The sequence below is a fragment of the Mixophyes fleayi genome, chromosome 6, assembly GCF_038048845.1.
Source record: "Mixophyes fleayi isolate aMixFle1 chromosome 6, aMixFle1.hap1, whole genome shotgun sequence".
Classification (NCBI taxonomy): Eukaryota; Metazoa; Chordata; class Amphibia; order Anura; family Limnodynastidae; genus Mixophyes; species Mixophyes fleayi.
Window position 1 is genome coordinate 46870486 of NC_134407.1, and position 20245 is coordinate 46890730.

The following is a 20245-nucleotide window of genomic DNA, read 5'->3' on the forward strand; positions in this document are numbered from 1 at the left end:
ATGTGTGACTAAAGGTGCTGGGCAGAGGGGGGCATGTGTGAGTAATGCATTTTTGTGTAGGAGGGTGGCCTAGTGCTTTTCACTTGCTAGACATGCCCCCAATGATGCACAGCTTTGCCCCCTATAGTATGGCCACACACCCTTCAGCACCAGCACAGGAGTTTACTTGTTAATCACCTATAGGGGGCCCCATGAGGTTGCTGTACTGGGGTCCAAAATTCCTCTTGGCGGCCCTGCACATTTAGCTGTACCAAACGAATCTAATCACACAAGTGTCCACTTTAGGAGATCATCAAATGTCAGTCAAACATCAGCGTCGCAATAGCTTTAAGGCTAATGACCGACACCTGACTGTCGATCATTTTTGCAATTCAAATAAAACCAAGTGCTGACACCTGACTGTCAATATACTTTGTCCCTTGTTAACATCTGACAAATAATAATAATCATACAAAATTACTAAATCTGTGTATATGTTGTGTGCGGGCAGACGGAGTGATGTTATTTTATACTTGCATGTGCATTATTATCACTATAGTAGTAATTAAGTGCATTACTAATTAAGAAACTAAGAAATGAATATGTTTAGTTCATGAAGTATGTAGCCATCCACCTCAAACAATAACTGGTGCTTCAGGCAACATCACCCACAGACAAAGATATGTGAACCCTGCTGCAGAAAAACCCTGGTAGCAGAAATATACTTAACCTATAGCAGGTCTTACAAAATGGTTTCCCTCACGAGGTGAGGCCATCTCTCATTGCGAGAAGGCCAAAATGGCTCCCTCAGTGGAATCAGGCATGCAGGAGGCTCAGAAGAATAGAAGTCAGACCAGGAAAGTAATAAATGCCAAGTAGGTATCAGATAAACTTTCTTACTTTTTTTTTTTCAAATCTAAGGCTGATTTTCTATTGCATGTGACACAGATCACAATCTGTTACAACACAAATAGCAGCCTTTCATACACCTGACTCACAGAAACACTGGCAGTGGGAAAACTGCAGACAGCACCTGTACAAGACACTGCAACTCTGCACAGCAGTGCAACAAAGCAAGCACACTTGATTCACAAACTGCAATATAAGCTGAAGTATATACATAACAGGGAGAGGGAAAACAACACCAGGATACTGATACTGTCTATTATGCATCTCTCTAAGATACTGTAATAGCCTTTGTCCAGGAGTTATTAGAGATTCAAGCCACCCAACCTATCATGACGGATGGTGTAATCAGGGCCTTGCACTTGAAAGGCTGTGATTGACAGCACTCCCACAATGTCTTCTGCAGAGTGTGCTCTTTTCATTTTAAAGTTGAAATACTTTAAATGTGCTGGTGGAGATGTTCGGATACCCTCATATGGCCAGGATATCACTGCAACAATGTCATATACCGAAACCCTTTCACAGATTGTCTACTGAAAATCAACTTACTTGTTAGGTGGTGTTTCCTTCTCAGTGTTCTGGTTCGCAGACTTCATGCTCTTCACTTTCCTCTCTCCTGAGCACTTAGATTTCTGCAGATTTCTTACATCCTTGGACAACGTAACTTGCCGATATTATTTCTCACCACTTCCTTTTGCTTATTTGCCTTGGTCCCTTGCCAATCATTCACAAATTACTATGAAAACCCAGCTTTGATGTCCCCTTAAATGTGCACTATGGCATGCATACTCTGGCTCATGCCCGCTTGATGTGCACTATGGCATGCATACTCTGGCTCATGCCAGCTTGGGCATACACTGGTTTACTGAGCATAAAATCGTCATGCTGACAAAAATGTGTGTGTCCGACTTAGTATATGGGAGTATACACTATTTTTAAGTGTCGCTTTTTAGAGCCGTTTTTTTCTTTTTCTTTGGCATGAGCCCCTCTGTCTGTAGCAAACGACCTTACACAGTCATGACCTCTTCCTCTCTAACAACCTCAAACTTCTGGATATAATAGAAGCATGGTGTGCAGGTTGGGCTTATTCAGCCATAAGTTGTCCACCACTTTTAATGTAGTTTTGCTTGTTGGCAGTAACTTGGTCACCACTGATTCCTGGTGTTGCTGGGCCACAAATACCAATCACATACTGGGTCAACTACACACCAATGTACCTCATCCAGCTGTAGGAGGGTAATCACTGCCAGCACCAGAAACTGCTTATGTTTCTGGGTAATGTGCAGCTGTTGCAGAATTTCTTTGCTGGTTGCTGTGGCTAAATCCCTCTGGCCATGTACTTTGGATCAGGACTGCTGGTTAGAAGGCAGAATGTTGACTTAGGACTTTGGGCACAATGCAGGATAGCTTATAGACATATTAAAGTGGGTCACGAACACAGCAGGGACCGGCCTCTCAGTGGGACAAAATCTTAATTTAGATGACGTTTACTGCTCATAATGTTTAGCTCTTAAAAGAGCTGTTCCTTTCCACACACCACTAGTGATGTAATACCACTTGACATGGGCTACTCTTTTTCATAGGTAAATCAGTTCCTTTAACAAATCCAGACTGATCCTCCTAGTGACAAGGAGTCCAGGCTGAAGCATCTAATCTTTAGATCTCCTGTCCAGATTGACATTCATGGCTTTGTCCCCAGGGTCTAGCACCACCTCTGAGCTGAATTTGACTCCAGGGTGTAAATTTATCAAGCTGTGGGTTTGAAAAGTGAAGATGTTGCCTATAACAACCAATGCCATTCTAGCTGTCATTTTGTAGAATGTACTAACTAAATGATTACTAGAATCTGATTGGTTACTATAGGCAACATCTCCACTTTTTCAAACCCGCAGCTTGAGAAATTCACCCCCAGAAGGTTTGGACAGATTCTTGGGGCACAGACTGGAATCTCTGACAGTTGGAGGTCACTTCACTCCACAACAATGCTTTTCAACCTGGGACTTGTATCCATCACTACTGGGAGAGCCAACAGAGAAGGAACTTCAGCGCAACCCCGCTGGGTCCTCCTCAATTAATTGTTCTGGCAGGGTTAATTATAACCCTGCCAGAACAGCTGAAACGGAGCGGCAGTGACTGAGGCCTTTCTCAGTACCATAGAATCCTCAATGGATTACCAGGTTAGTAAAACATCACATACACACTATGCAGTTAGATGTACAATTAACAAGCAATTCCCAGCAGCATGTGTGGAGGAGGGGGAGTGAAGAACCTAGCCATACATGACTCACAGACTGTCTCACCTGCAAGCAGACAAGGAGGTGGGGTTGAATGCCTGTTTTCCCCGTGCTGCACATTTCAGTTATCCCTCCTGATCCTTCATTCCTTTTCCCATCTGTTGAAGTACATACTAACCAGATTATCAACCCTTTTCTCTGTGAACTATAATACCTGGATCACTTCAGCAATTCCATCAACATATCTCCGCCTGGATTTCTTATTCTCCACACCATTATCTTTGTTAACAAAGATTCCAAATGATGATCCACATTCTCCTTTGGACTCCAAATTACTTTCGTTACCCTCCTCTCTTGGCCTCTCCCAGTAGACAGACTATCCTACCCACCTCTCTGGCCACTGCCCTGATCTTTTATTCTCCTGACTTTATTTAATTTCCGATTTCTTTTTTCATCTGCAGTAGAGAAAAGCACACGTAAAACCAACTTGTGTCCAAGTCTACATGAGGCCCTCAAAATTATTCCTTACAGAATGTAATTTGGTTTCCATGATTTAAGAAAAAAAAAAAAGAAATTTGTAAACCAACATTTAGTTTAAGGACTCAGTGGACCTAGAGGTGAAAATGATGATAGCCCTCATGTAGCACACCATGCTATCATATTGGCATGGCTGGCCAGACACTAATTACACATCTAGTAAAATTAAACATTTTAAATTCATTTTAAAGAGCTATGATAAACAGCAAAGCTCCATCAAAACCATATACAATGCATGCAGCTCTCATGACCAGTATACAATGCAGAGACCCATCATCTTGTGACCACTATACACACAATTTAAAGCTCCAGAATCTGCACACCAATATTGTAAAACAATACTGGCCTTCCGAAAATGAGCACTGTCTGTATTTTTATTGTTTATTTATATGTATACAATACTGTTTGTATAGCCTGTGCTTATTTGTTTTTTTTGTTGCTACTTGTAATAAAGATAAATAAAATTATTTGAAAGCAAAATGCTGTTTATTATGTAAAGAGGCTGCTTTAACTATATTAACAGTGATATTGCTTTGTAAATAAGCTTTGTACAACAGATGTATAATTATAGAAGCAGCTTTCTAGTTATATGATGAAATAGGGCAGAAGTTCATAGGCTGTACATAAAGGTTTATAGTGTGGCATAGAACAGGTACCCAAATATCTTACAAATAATAATAATGTGGTAGACTGTATTTAAAAGATTTAAGGCATTTCTATAAATATTGAGCAGGTAACAGAATCACTTTCTCTTCAAATTCTGCCTTATTTATGGTATGACCATGTTTAATAAATTATCCATATTATATTTTATGTAGTAATACAGGGTTTCCCAAACCCAGTCCTCAGGGCTCCCCAACAGTGCAGGTTTTCTGGATCACATGTGACATAATTCTACCACCTGTGGATCTGTTACAATGTGTCAGTCAGTAATGAATACACCTGTGCTCCAGCAAGGAGATATGGAAAACCTGCACTGTTGGGGAGCCCTGAGGACTGGGTTTGGGAAACCCTGTAGTAGTATATACAATATAAATAGAGAGACATCCCTTTTATGTTCTTATGCCACCATTCATACAATTTCTATATATTTTTATATAGTATATATCTTCAGGGATCATACATCAAATGTTGTTACCTGCCACTCAGAGCCTGATAAGACTCCATGGGGCCCTAGATAAGACTGGTTTGGGGCCCCCTTTTCCCCCTCTGTATGTCAAAAACCCCACACATAAAATTGAGTTAGATCAGTGATGGGCAAACTTTTTCAGGAGCTGGCCAAATAAAAAAAGAAAAACTTTAGGCGGGCCAATATAATTTATTAAAAAATCTCAAATATCAAAATATATAATACAAATTTTTTGAATGGGATGGGAGGGTGTTATATAGCAGTGTTACCTCTATAAGTGCAGCGATCGTACAGACACAGCAGGTTGTTGCAGATGGTGAGCCACTAATCGACAACACAGCAGCCAATCGAAATCCACCTTAGTATATGGCCCAGCCCATCTCTTCTCACATGACTTTCAGCCATTAGGGGGCGGGCAGGTGTTTGAGTGATTGACATATGAAGTGTCCTTTTAGGAAGGAGGATGAAGTGTAATGGAGGAAATAGCTGGGAAGGCATAAAAATGAAGGCTCTGACACACAGGGTCGGCCCTAATAATTTTATGCATATTTTAATGAAATTTTTTAAAATATTGGCGGGCCGGATAGAACCTCTAAGTGGGTCGGTTCTGCCCCGCGGGCCGTAGTTTGTCCATCACTTTGTAATCTGGGCCCCTCTATGCCCACTTGGCAGGTGCCTATGTTACCTAAAGGGGTAATCCAGCTCAGTTGTCATTATGTTCATTAAGTAAAGTTTTACTTGTAGGGGAAAAAAAAGGTCTGTTAAAAAAAAAAAAAAAGTGCAGCTTCTTCACACTATTATTCATTAAGAGGACATACAACAGCTATGAAGGTGTGAACATTTAGGATTGTATTTCTTTAAATGTCAGGCTGACAATCTTTATAAATTGGTATACTTCTGCTTCTCCCATTTATTTTCCAACTGCAATACATTGGTTACTAATTCAGCCCAGGTGGCTACAGTTGGAAGAGATATAAGAATGCAGCAGGTTATTACACTGTAAAATAAGTCAGATTGGCAGGTAAGAAACATCCCTCTTTTCTAAGTGATACTGGTTTAATATATACATAAAGCCTATCCCATACCTCTCCTGCTGAACCTCTCCATCACCACCTAAAGATAAGGGGTTTCCTCACCAGCTCATTTTAAACAGAGGAGGAGGCGTTGCTGGATAGGCGGCATCATAGGGTAACTCCCCCTCCCTCCTCCTAATAATCATCATAAGCCTGTTTCGCATTATTGTATAATACATCCAATAATTCTCTTTGCACGCATAAAATTGCGGCACGTTTCCCAAAAAATAAATTGTAATGAACTCAATGAGAAGCTCGGAGGGTCCATAGAAATTGAATCCCTCCTTCTACGACGTATGTTTCTCCTCTTGTCACAGGTGCATCATTCCCTCTATGGGGACAAGTGTAAGAACACGACACTGCTGTATGTCAGATGACACTGCTGTATGGCTGACGACACTGCTGTGTATATTTCTTACCATTTTTTATTTTTCTTCCAAGCACAAACTAAACATTCGTTGTTCGGAAAAGATCAGTCATGTAATAAAAGAAGATGACATTGACTGTAGTACTAGGAGGAAGTGCGAGTGATGTGTTCCTTGTGGCTTCTTATTAATAATGTCATCTGAGGCCAGCAATTGGCAGCTGCAGACATTTTGCTTCCTGTAGAGGCGGGAGCTTTTCCTTTTTCATGCTGCTCAGTAATCAACCTCAGGTTGCAATGATCCTCAGGACTATGAGCGCCTCGCTCAGCCCTGCTCCCCCTGTGATCATCACGGTCTTCTCCTCCCAGCAAGTGCTCTGGAGATCGCACTTTCTAAACAAGCTTTCTGTGTTTATCAGATCACACCATTCCCTCTAATTAAACCTATTTACAACTTGCACGTAAAAACAACATCTGGTAAACAAGCAATTATACAGGGGGCAGGAGAGAGGTGGGGATCTACACAGAACTAGGCTGCTGCTGTCATTTGATGTTTTTTCTATTACAAAAAGCCAGGAGCTGCAGTTCTTTCCAGCAAAGCCCAGCAAATCAAAGAGGCTGATGACAAGCAAAGGCTGCACTAGGGACTGCGTTGTTAGTAAGTAACTGAATTTGTATCTATTTGTTTTTTTTTTGGAACAGCCAGACACTTATTAATGTGCTATGATTTAAATAATCTCAGTACTGCATCATCGGTGTTATTCTATAGTGAAAGGTGATGGGGGTGAAAATCAGACATCTGCTGCAGAAACTCATAAAAACAAGTAGATTGCGTTGTATCCAGAGAGCTATGATGTCATGATTTGTCCGATTCACTATTGTCAGTTGTATGACTTTTTCTGCATTTAAATTATATGAAGCCTCAAGATCTGATTTTAATTCAGTGCTGTTGTGACATTGATAAGGCCAAATAAGTAAACTACTGTCCCTCTTGTGGTTTGTATTTGGTATATCCTGGATGATTACTGTGCTGTCCATTCATGCAAGGGGTGTCTTACTTTCTAGCAAAAAGAAAATATTTCACATTGGCAAGATGGTATGGTGGGAATTTTGTGGCCAATATTATGCAATTATCTCCAAGACTTTTATAATTTGTAATTAAAAAAAATATTTTAATGACATAACTTGTGACCTTTTAATGATTGGCAGACTGTCTGCCTTGTTGTGCTAAATTGTACCTCATTTATTTGTAATACTCAACAGTATATTATAAGACCTGACCTACAGAATGTGCCTGACTTCATTTCAATTGTTTAATGTTAGTGGAAATTGATGCAGCAACTGGGAGAACTGGACAGACCATAATGTCAGTATGACCTGTATGACCTGAACTGTTAAGGGAAATAGCATGCCTATGGGGAACTGTTCAGCAGTCATGTGATAAAACCACTTCCCACAGTATGAAATTCCAGATGCTAGAACATTATGGCATAGGTTTCTAATATGTCCTGTATGGAGTGTCACACAAGTAATATAAGATTCACCAAGCATGCTGTGGAGTATGTTAGGTGTACTATATGTGCTCATGTTGTACTGGCAGTTTTCACTATTAGATTTTGTGAACAAATGCTGCCCCCCTGTGTGATCACTTCAAAGATTAAAGGGTTTGTTATAAAAGAGAACAGGCTTGTTTCATGGTAAATGAGAGGTACGACATTGTCATATTTTATGAATTCAAATAATCAACTCATTGCATAATACAACATTTTAGACAAACACTATTTAAATCCTTTTTGTGGCATGGTTTAAGTCGACATAGTTGCTGATTGTCCCTAAGTTTCAAGATTTTGTTCCTGGAATTATCTGTTTTTCAATATTGCCCAACTGCACAGTGCAGTTACTCTTTATTTTACATGTAGTTCACACTATTGTTCTCTGGGCTTAATAAAAAAATATTATAGCTAAGTTCAGTGAAAATATCATGGTGGGGGATTGTGGACAGTGCAATACATGCGTTGCTCATATCCGGCTGCTCAGCAGCAAAATGCACCAGGGTATTATTTGAAGTATAAGTGTGGCTTATGTTGTCACACATATAGAAAGCCAGTTGTGCAAACCAAATGCCTGTATCTGTGGCTAATTTGGTTTGGTCTAGTTCTGCCTTCTGGATTGAGATGAGCCTCATGTTTCCTGTCAACAGTGGTTGTGGAAATGTACGGATGTGTTCACTGACCAAAGGGTTTCTGCTGTGACAAATCAAATCTGATTGCATCTTTATAGTTGACAGCATTCCTCATGACAGTATTGGGCCAAAATGAATATAAAAAAGACCCTATTGTCGAATGGCATCAGCATTCTGAAACATGCACCATACTTTTGATAGGCAACCTGATCCGCTTCAGCGGCCCCCTAACCTTTGAAAGGGCATGACCTTGCCTTTATTCTCAGTAATATGTTAAAACAAAGAAAGAAACACCTATCTGTAATAACATATCACAGGGGCATTTTAAACAAGCGTTACAAACTAAAACAAATTTGAGGATAAAGCAGGAAGGAGCTGTGGTCCGCAGGTTAAGCTCCTATGCCCGCATATGTTAGTGGACTGTGCTCATTTCTTTTAGTGCCAAATAGTCTCCATTGGCTCAACTCTATAGTAGAACAAGACCCAAAAATAAAACTCCTATTAAATTCCATAGTGGGAGGTATCTATTAATTTAAGTGAAGTGATAAATGGGTATTTATTTATACCGATTTATATCCGTTCTGCAGTGCCTGCCTTAGCTTAGCGAGCATTCCAAATTGATCTATCTGAAACTGGTTTTGTATTTAGCGCAAACATATTAGGCAGCCCATTACAGAGAATGTTTAATCATTCTCATCAGTCTGTTTCAACAGTGGAGCTTACATCTAAATTCTCTACGACACAATAACACACTAACTAGGCTCAATTTAACCTACCAGCATTGTTTTGTTCATCGTGGGAGAAAACTGTGAACACACAGAGAATATACAAAATCCACATAGCATGCCCAAGTGCCTCCCAGAGTTGAGCACTTGTATGGTGTCCTTGCCTTTTACAAGCCAGTTTCAATCGCCAGTGTTAGAACTGGTCAATTCGCCCAATTGCTGAATGACACGAGATGTGGCACATCTGCCATATAACTAGTAACCTGTAGATGTGGACCAGGCAACTAAATATGTGTATGTACAACCCTTAAAGGTGTTGTACATCTTGGAGACAACCCCTCACATTACTTAATAATCCTCTAGTTATCATTTATTTAATACATTCTGCAAAATGACAGCTAGAATCTGGTTGCTATAGGCAACATCTCTACTTTTCAAACCTGTAGTTTAGTAAATATACCCCTAGGACTTGCACTAAACAACTTCTGAATTTTTATGATAAATTGTGTGATTTAAGGATACCTTTTTACGTACTGGTTACTAAGGAAATGGCCCACTCCAAAATTTAGTGTGTGTAACCTGAGTGGAGTTAAATAACTATATGCAAGATGCATTTACACTTGTCGCTTACAGTCAGGTTTACATTACACAGAAGCCAGCACCCTTGGTAACAGACCACATTTGTCACATTTTAAGATTTTGTTACTTACAGTCCCAACCCTATCCTAAGGCAAGAATTGAAACTGAAACAAAATGGTTCTAGTAACTGTAGATATTGCAGTACTATAGCCGGAATTGGAATAACTTAGCTTCATTGTAGAAATGGCTAGAAGAAGCAAATTACTTATTTGTTTCACAGAAGTAGCTGAAAGCTTAGTGTAATAAAATTGTGCTATAGATTATATTGAAGCATTAGATACTATTTTGACTTTTATTTCCGTGTTATAATAATGCCATGATGGTGTTTAGGGCTGTTACACACTAGCATTTGAGTAATGTTTAACATACAGCTGTTAACTTGCGGTTTTACTCCTATTCAGGAGGTCGGTGAAAAACCCTCCACTAACCTCAATGCATATAACTTGTAGCACAATGCAATATTTTACCGTAATGGTTATGAGGCCTTAGGAAGCTTTTTCCCAGGTAGGGGTCCAATGGGGATCCCCTTACGCTTTAATCGTCATCATTTTGCACCACTTGTAATAGTTTTTTTTTGTTTGTGTGTTTGTTTTTTTTAATTGATGTCCAATTGAGAAAAATTCAAACCGGTTCCAAATGGCTCAAGTTAATGTAGATACTGCAGTGCTAAAGCAGTATTTGTAATTACTTATCCGTGGTAGTATACAGTGCTATTTTTGTTTAAAAAAAAAAAAAAAAAGTGCCGGAACTCACATCTTGTTAACCTTTTATGAAAAAAAAATATATATATAGATTAATATTTATATTATATTATATTCTTAACATAAATTTACTTCCTTCCTTGCCCCTCACACACTTGACAATTGTAAAATAATAATGATAGCTCTTCCAGGCTGGCTGGCAAGGCTGGAGTCCAGATGCACTGATGTCTAAAGCAGAATGCTGTCCAGTCTTCACTGCTGCCCAGGAATAAACACTGGATATCTAGAGGGGAGGCCCCAAATGTTAGATTTAATAATACAAAACAAAACAACTGAACATCACTCGACTGTTACACACTGACATGTCCCCTACTGCCTGCCAACTTTTCTCAGATATACCCACTAGCTATTCTCACCCCTATTCTGCCCCCCTTGTTTTTTTGTGGCCCTTTGTTTCTGCCCCCCTTGTTTTTTGTGGCCCTCTCTTTCTGCCCCCCCCTCGTTTTTCTGTAGCCCCCTCGTTTTTCTGTAGCCCTCTCGTTTTTCTGTAGCCCTCTCATTCTGCGCCCCCTCGTTTTTCTGTAGCCCTCTCATTCTGCGCTCCCTCGTTTTTCTGTAGCCCTCTCATTCTGCGCCCCCTCGTTTTTCTGTAGCCCTCTCTTTCTGCGCCCCCTCTCTTTTACTGCCCCTCCCCCACTTTCTGTAGTCTGTACTTACCTTCTATGCTTCTTCTCTCGCTTCTCTGCTTGCACCTCTCACTGACAGCATTGTGACATCACAGCCGGAAGTGGACACACACAGATGCGGTGCTGCACTGCAGAGAAAAAAAAAGTTTAAATAAAAAGGTGCCGGATCGCTGTTCGGAGCGTTCAATAACAAAAAAAAGCCCTGGTATCTATATCTTACTCAGGAGGACATTGACTGTGTAGGCCTTATTGCTGGCTAGTTTCCTGACAAAATATACCAAGAGTGGTATGGTGCAATTTATATGGATCTATTTTTCTGTAAAAGAGGAACTTTATGTTATTATACTTGCTAATCACAGGTCTAGTGTTCCTATAAACACATCTAATTATGCAGGTTTTTTTATATGGTGCCTTGGTCTATATTTAAGGAAATAACCTTTGTAGGTAAGTTTGATTAGAAGGTGGGAATCCTTGGGGAGGTCCATCAGATATATGAAGTAGATATTCATCTCCACCACCATGAAACCTGAGCGCCATGTGTACTCATACAAAAATTTTAGTAAAAAGTGTTGAGCAATCTTCTATGGTGTTTAACGGTTGAAATGACCATGCAGCAATTTTAGGAAAAAGGGACATAAAAATCTGTTTAACATTGCAACATTTAGAATTAAGTTATGGTTGGATTATTGATAATTTGCTTATATTCTCAAAACACAAGGAGTTACTTTTGTCAAGAAACTATATTGCTAGGAAAGTGGAAAAACTGCATTACCATCTATAGAAAAGATTTTACCAAGACGCCCCTCTTCCTAGCAAAGCCCTGATGGCTGCTACTTGCTGTAATTTTCCCCAAGGCTCTGTGGGTTCTGCAATATAGATCCAGCAATCAATATAGTTTACCACTTTAAATGGCTGCAGCGAAGGGGTGTGAGTGGGAGAACCAGTCACAAGCCGCAGTGTATTAATTGTGGCTGGGATTGGTTCTCCTGCTCGGCTTTAGCGTCATGCCTGGTTTTTGGCCAAGGCTGTAACAGGAACTGACTTCCAGTTATGGATACTTGGGGGCATATTCAATTGTTGGCGTTTAGCGCCGTGGAAAAAGCGGATTTTAGTTCGCAGCTCCCTGAGCCGCGAGCTGAAATCCAGCGAAAAATGTACCGTAATAACGGTATTTATTACTATTACCGTCATTACGGTAATAGTGCGCGTAAATACCGTTATTATGGTACATTGCGCCGAGTTACTTTAGGCAGTAGCGCCAACAATTGAATATGCCCCTTGGAGTAATTGGAGTGTATTTAAAGATCAAGTTAAGTCACCTTGACATTGATATATATCAAAGGCTGCATATTATGGAGCTGAATAGTATTCATCTAATAAGGGAGGGCTTATAGTTAAATGTATCCATGTTAGTTCACCTCTCTACAGCAGGTTTCCATGTTAGGAAGGAGGTACTTGTTTCTACAGAGTGACTGACAGTTAGTGAGACTGTGTGCATTCATATACAAGAGCAAGGCAGATTGCAGTCTCAGAATTTTAACTTGTCTCAATTCCTGCCAGGACAACATGTGGGAGGGGTCTTAAGTTGAATAATTGTGAGAAGGTAATACAATACTTTTGGACAGAGATGCAGCATAATGTCAGGTTTTTATCTGAAAATGTGAACCCTGTAGATCACCTAATCCAATGTTTAAAGTAGTATTGCGCTGTCAAAAAAGTTTTGTACATTAATTATATTAAATTATAAATTGTATATTTGCTACTACAAAAAGGTATCTCTTCATTAGAAGATCCAAATGTGCCTGCCCCCCAGTGGAGTGTGGTTTAGTTTGGTCGCTCTTGGTGTGCCATACATGTCATCTAGGACATGTGGAGGGCAGATATGAAATGAGCTGGACGTGACTAAACTTATTCACCTATCATGGGTGCTGCAATGTTAATGATGATGCTTGTTGCGTCATCACTCCCCATGTTCACATCCCTGCCCTCCATGAAGGAGAATTGCCTGCTCTCAAATCTGGGAGGTCTCCACCTAACTAATCAGTCTCCTGGGCATTCTGGGAGAGTAGGCAACTATGCCTATGCAGCAGTCCATGCCATGTGACCTCAGATTGCAATCAAAGTCTGTCAGTTATTTAATTTCATTTCAACAGTTGATCAGAATAATGTTTTGACTGGTTCATTTTAAGTTCTAAATGGTGCTAGAGAATGAGCTGTGACAGAAATGCTTATAAAATATACTGACCAGATTTAGATTACAGACAATGACTGTTGACTTTACATTACATCTGTCATTAGTATTTGTTTCAGTGTATCTCTGCAGATAGATCCTGTTGCCACAGATAATCACTTTCCACTAATACAGAACAGGTGAAAGCCTAAGCCGTAATGCATGGATGTTTGATTAAGAATGCGTCAAGGTCTGCCAGAAAGGCTGAATTCTTAGAGTCCTGTCAATGTTTACCTTGTCTGTTCACACATGAATTTGTGTTCTGCAAACTGATTAGTCTTGCCGAGTGTTAACCCCTACACAGTTAGGGTTATTGTCTATTTTATATCTGCTTTCTGAATACTCATCATTTATGAATATTGATTCAGCCCACAAAATGGACATCTTCACTGTGTGTTGGGTGCAGGTTGACATTAAGGGAAATTATTGTCAATAATCAATAGAAGGGGGTTGTGTCTTGCTCATATGTAAGCAGTTATGTGAATTGGGAGTGCCATGTGGTTTGGACCACATGTAACACAACCAAAATTTAACCCCCTGCGAAGACAATTTGCAAGATTTAAGTGAGCATCAAAGTTTATGTTGAAACTGATTAAAGAGCACTTGTTAGAAGAATCTGGGATTTTATTTTGAACAGAAATGTTTTTTATTTTTTTAGGGATGGAGAATGCAGAACATAAGAGGGTTTGGGAGAGGGGCAGGTACTAACAGATATACGCAGATACCTGCTTAAAAATGTTAATGCTCACATATACAGTAAACAATAATAATGTGGTTAACCACAATACAAATAAACAAAAAAAATCTTTAATTTAAGCTTTTATTATGTATAAACGAGGTAGTTATCTCGCTGGGGTCTAGATTATAACTAGGGATCCCATACCAGGTGGTATTTAGGGTATGATGTAATTCTGTCCAGTTGGGTTTCAGACCAATACTACATACTGTTTCATTTAGAGTGGACAGAAGAGACAGTTTACAATAAGAGTCTACTGCTGCTCAGGTGGCCCAGAGAATACTACATATAAAAAGCTACATTCAACAGATATTGCCAGGGGTTGACAGGCACTAGGGTCTGAATATTGGTGAGATTGGATATCTTTCCAATAAGTTTGAATGTGACGACATCCCCACCATATGTGGACTAAAGTATCAGGCATCATCCAACATATAGGAGAGGTAGTTTAGTATATTTTATAGTTCAGTTTGGATCATATACCATCTATATAGTAATTTATACAAAATAATTTTTATAGTGATGCTAGTTCTAACAGAGTTACAATTGGATATTCATTTATCAGATGCTTTGAGGAAGAGACCATGGGGTAAATGTATCAAGCTGAGAGTTTTTTGGCGGGTTTGAAAAACCAATCAGATTCTAACTATCATTTATTTAGTACATTCTACAAAATGACAGCTAGAATCTGATTGGTTGCTATAGGCAACATCTCCACTTTTCAAACTCGACGAAAAACTCTCAGCTTGATACATTTACCCCCATGGCCTTAAATTATCATGATTCACCACTTAAAATTTCCTCGTGGACCTAGGAGTAGGTTGCATCTTGGGCCAGCACCAGGTTAAATACATTGTGTACCTATCTGCAGTGAATTAGTGTGCACCATGGTTTGTATCAAATAAGAAATTAAGACCCAAAACACACGGGTTACATGAGTTAAAACTCGTGGGTGTTAACGGTCAGTGCTCTGAAATAGTATAGCTGTCATTTTAATTATATGGAGACTGATAGAAACATTCTCACCAAAAATCATAGATAATCCTATTTATTTTTGTTTGTGCTTTTTAAGTTGATATTTTATTTGCTGAAAGAAATTGGGCCTGGTTGAAGCAGAAGTGCAGCTGTGAAAGTCACCTTCAGATGTTGTGAAATTAATTAATTTGCATGCCTAGGAAGAGCCTGTGCTTTAATATTGTATTGTATGTAGCTTGTGCTTTAAAAGAGAAGATCTCCATATAATGCTAAATTTACGTATTACAGTGTCTTTTTGTTTTTGTGCTCGTCTTATTTTTATTACAGAACATACCCAACTTTCACATGCAACTTATTGCTATGTTTTGACATACATTAAGACTCTTTAGAATCCATACATTTCCGAATATGTAACAAACACAAGTGAAATTCATTTTGTCTTCCTGGAATCCAACATAATTCTGAGGTTGTTATTGAACCCTCTATACATGCAGTATTCGCAGCTATTCAACAATGACCTGCTCTTCTGCGATTATGGAAAACGTAGCTCCCCATTGCCATGCATTTAACTATACCTTTTTTTTTATAATTGTTCTACAAGCCTGAGGGACATGTGATTTCATGGGGTAGCAGTAAGCATATGAATATTTAAATATAACAGGAGACATACATACATGCTGAGAGGCACAGGAAATGTATAACATTGAGAACTATCATTTTCTCTTCCTCTTTTATGTCCTATTTATAGAATTACATTGGACATTTAAGTATGTTTAGCACTTGGTATTAGAAGGGATTACTGCTGAAAAATAACCCTGTTATTGTTCGTTTTAACCCCATATTGCTATTTTAATATGATTACTTAATCTCTATAAAATGATGAGCGCTATTGTCCCTGACCCCATCAAATATTTTTTTACTGTCTGCCATATTTCCAGAATATGTACATATCTCCCACAAGACACTGCAAAAACTTAAATTCATGCACTCATCTCCTGCATTAAGTATTGCAACACCTTTCTTACTGGTCTTCCCTGAACCAGACTCTCGTCCCTATAATTTATTTTGCACGTAGCGGACAGATTGTTCTTCCTTACAAATCGTTCTTCCCCTGCTGCACCGCCGTGCCAGACAGTCTTGATCAGCATGCCGATTGATGTGTGCACACTAAAACGTTTTACACGATTTACCCTCAGATCTGTGCTCTGCATCTGTCATAACCATCAGCTAAAAAGATCATGACTCTGTAAACTCCATGGAGATCTGCCTACACTGCTAGTTGTGAGTGCATATATACTGCAGAATTGGAACGACATCGTTCTTTTGTTGAACAAGGTTTTTAGTCTGTTTATAAAATCAAATCAAACATTACGCTGCATTGGAACGATAATCGATCATCGTTGTTACGTAGACACTAATGCGATATCTATTTGAACGGTCAATTATTGTGTGATTGGCCCGATAACCAGGTGAAAAACCTGTGATGTGTACCCAGCCTAACAAAGCTAAGAGTCAGGAGTGGAGAAGACAGCATTTACTATAAACAATCTGGATCAAACACTGATAGCAGAACAAGTCAGGATGTAAGGCACACTAGGTCAAGCAGGAACTATCACCAGCATTGGTATTAGGGATGTGCACCGGCCACTTTTGGTGTCTCGTGTTTTGTGTTTTTGATTCGGATTTGCTTGAGGTTTTGGGTTTGGATTTGTTTCGCAATACATCTGACGAAAGGTTTTGGATTCGGATTTATTTTGAAAAAAACATAAGTGTTAAAATCAAGTTTTTTGGTTTATTTTCACTCCTACGCTATTATTAACCTCATTAACATTCAATAACAATCATTTCCACTAATTCCCAGTCTATTCTGCAGAATCAGTGAACTTTGTAATATTGCAGTACCAATGGACTTATACTGCAGGATTGTATTTGGATATTTTTTTTTTATTTTTTTTATAACTTTTTTTTAAATTTTTCGTGCTGTGCTGTGCTCAGAGGACCACCTAACACAACCTCCCTCTACCCTGATCAATGCCCGAGTGAAGATGGCGGTGGCTAGCGGGGAATTTATAGGATCCGAGTATTGCGAGATCCGACAGCGGGATTATGATTTAGAGCCTCGGTTTCAGTTTTGCAATTGGCTGGAATACCCGGATCTGTCTCTGATCCGGCTCGGATCGGCAACGTTCGGGTGGGCTCGGATTTCAGATATCCGAGCCCGCTCATCTCTAATTGGTATGCTGCCACAAAGAGGTTTATAAAGACAGAAAAACCAATCCGACCTGCTGGGTGATAAGCTGCATGTGTGGTAGATGACTGCACACCTGAGACTGTCAGTTTGAAAGCTGAATGAAACTTGTAACTATTTGCCTAGCAACCAGCTGAATCGGTGAACTGCAGAAATGATCCTACACATAGTATTAGCAGTAATTGCACAGATGATAGATCAAACAAACAGGGCCGCTCCTAACTCTTAACAGATGGCTCATTCCCCCCCCCCCCCCCTCCCAGGTCCCTTTTTTGATTATGGAAGTTCATATGCTGTTCTCCTGACCATAAATAATTTGCTCCTTGTTGGCGCTTTCCTACTAAGTAGAATGCTAGTGTGCCCACACACAGCGTTTGTAGCATGTAGTTATGGATGGGTATGGGTATGGATATCTTTGTCATGGAGTAGCAAGTGGTTGGAGCAGCCAATCAGAATTTACTAGCTGTTTCCACTATTGTATGTGTCGTAATTTCATACAGTTTTATGGAATACTGTTCCACCGTGGTTTTTGCAATCCACCTACTTTTCTTTTGAAACCCCCTTTCACAGCTACAGTCTTTTAAATTTATGGCATACAATCAAAATACTTAGCAAAGTGTAATTTTCTTATATACTTGTACAGTAGTTTATTAATATACTTTAACACTGTTGTATTAAATCTATACAATTGAAGCAGATCCTATAAAGCAGCTGTATGCCCGAATGACCAGTGTAGCTGGCTGTTTATGGATATTGCCAATTCAGCTTTGATTTTAATAATGTGTTAACAGATTGAATGTCTAAGCAGGCAGCCTGGCAGAGACCGTTCTTCAGCTTGAAACTTGGCAACTGTGTGAAAGTAGAAAGAATCAAAATATGTGACCTCTTTCATTAATGAACCAGAAATGTTTTGGTTGAAGCTGCACTATTTTATTTTTGTGTGTGTGTACATTGCGTTGTGGGAAAACACGGTGGGTGTTGGGTGGCTTATTTATTTATTTATTTTTTTTTTTAAAAGTGCTAGATTGTTATCATATTTCACTAGTCACCCTATCCTTCTTCCTTCAGGTCAGGCTGTCAGACTATACTCATGCTCAGGCCTAGTGATCTGTTTTATCAGAAGCCTTGAATCCCAGGACATCAGCATGTTTTCTTGGTTAGATGTGGCTGACACCAGTTTCGCCGTATTTTGCATGTAATAATTTTCTTGCAATCATTAGCAAATAGATACATTTACTTATTTGCTGTAATGTGGAAAAATCCCACAAATGATGTGGGTTGTTTTAAATAAAAGCACGAGGGAATGTATAAGCCTACAGAAACACTAAACCCACCTGTACAATCAGATAATTTCATACAGAGATATCACTTCATGCCCCAGTAGAGCTTAAATTCCAGTTTTCCTGCTGCATAATCACACACACACTCACCAAGACCATTTTAGACAGAAGCCAACCCCAATTTGTAAAGCTTTACCATATGAAGTATCTAATGGAGTGATATAGAAATATATTTGAAGCACCATCATTTTGGTAAAAAGAAAAGTGACCTCACAAGGGTAGTGCCACTCAAAATGTATTTATCCTTCTGCTGACTGACACAACTTGCTGGAATAATGTCTGATACTTGAAATAGCAATTATCCCAGCAATTGCCTGTACAGTAGAAGACTCGGGCATGGTTTTTGCTGCCAGCTGATAGGTTGTGAATAATTGGCCACAGTGGTAGTCCTGAAAACAATTAGTGCAGTACACAGTTGCTAAGGAAGGTCAGGTGTGTTTCTGAGTTTTCCACAGGTAACTTCAGGCAAAAGTGCTATTTAAAATATCAGGAGATAATTCAATCAGGGTAATACTATTACCCTAATTGGAGCGCTGGAACTCTTTGTGTATAGTAGTACTGTATATGAGATTGGGATTACTCTGTGGACAGCAGCTTTTTCAGGTGTAAAACAGGTTTATTTTCAAGTGAAGCACTGTGAATTTTTTTGACTGCTTTTTGTGATTGCTGTATGAAATATCAGAAGATATTCAAGAAAATTGTGGTATGTAGTATAATTATTTTACCTAGGCAACATACTGTTAGATTGGATTTACACTTTAAATTTGTCCAAGTTCTAGATACACTGATGTTGTGCAGCGTGTGTTAATAAAGTTAGAAATGTATGAAGATATTCCTGTAAATAGACATTTCATATATGGCTAACTAGACTAATTATATTGTCCTGTTGTATTATATTATTTTTAATTTTTTCGTTTAATATGGGCTTCAGGTATGAGGATTCATTTTTAGTTGGCGAAGAAAGAAGTGATTTCTGTATTTAGCACAAATGACTAATGCATGCAGATGACTCATTCATTTTTGGTAATAAGCTGTTGGGTCCTGTTGTATAAAGTTGGAAAAGGTCTGTCTTCATCAAGCAGCTCAATGCGTAGGATGATATTCAGCAGCTTCTGTCACCTAGTGTTTTGTTAACAGTGGCGTTAATGAGAAATGTTTTCTGTTATATTCTGCCTAAGTTTTTTAAAACCTATTTTGCATTTTTGCCATGACAAAATCTACAACTTTAAAAAGCAACCACATTTTAACACTGAGTGCATTGTGTTTAATCTGTGTAGATGCTGGTTTCTTCGGACAGTAAAATATAATATACTGTCCACAAATAAGTATTGTAAGGTAATCACATAAATCAAAGTCCAAGGGAGTTTAAATCATGTTAATATATAATAAGACAGAAATTACATAAAATTACAAATTATTATTAAACCATAATCTTTTTAACTACTATTGACTAATTTCCTGTTCACAATTATCCCGGAGAATAGTTAAAATAGTACATTTTCAGAGTGAATAAAAGAAACAAAGGTAAAATTCGTAGAGTACACTACATTTTTATGTACTA

The 20245-nt window shown here is 38.9% G+C and overlaps 2 protein-coding genes across 4 annotated transcripts in view; one reads left to right on the plus strand and one right to left on the minus strand.

The window, feature by feature from the left end:
• The window catches only part of ANKRD22 (ankyrin repeat domain 22), a 29069-nt gene extending 23087 nt beyond the window's left edge, over positions 1-5982 (minus strand). Inside the window, exon 1 of one of the 2 annotated variants that reach the window (XM_075216403.1) lies at positions 5871-5982. The gene's annotated coding sequence lies outside the window, so the exon portion shown is untranslated. Of the gene's footprint in view, positions 1-5054; positions 5138-5870 lie in introns of those variants that run through there. The other variant, XM_075216404.1, reaches the window with a different exon arrangement.
• STAMBPL1 (STAM binding protein like 1) overlaps positions 5574-20245 on the plus strand; it is a 38884-nt gene continuing 24212 nt past the window's right edge. The window contains exon 1 of one of the 2 annotated variants that reach the window (XM_075216401.1): positions 5574-5616. The gene's annotated coding sequence lies outside the window, so the exon portion shown is untranslated. Of the gene's footprint in view, positions 5617-6204; positions 6881-20245 lie in introns of those variants that run through there. The other variant, XM_075216400.1, reaches the window with a different exon arrangement.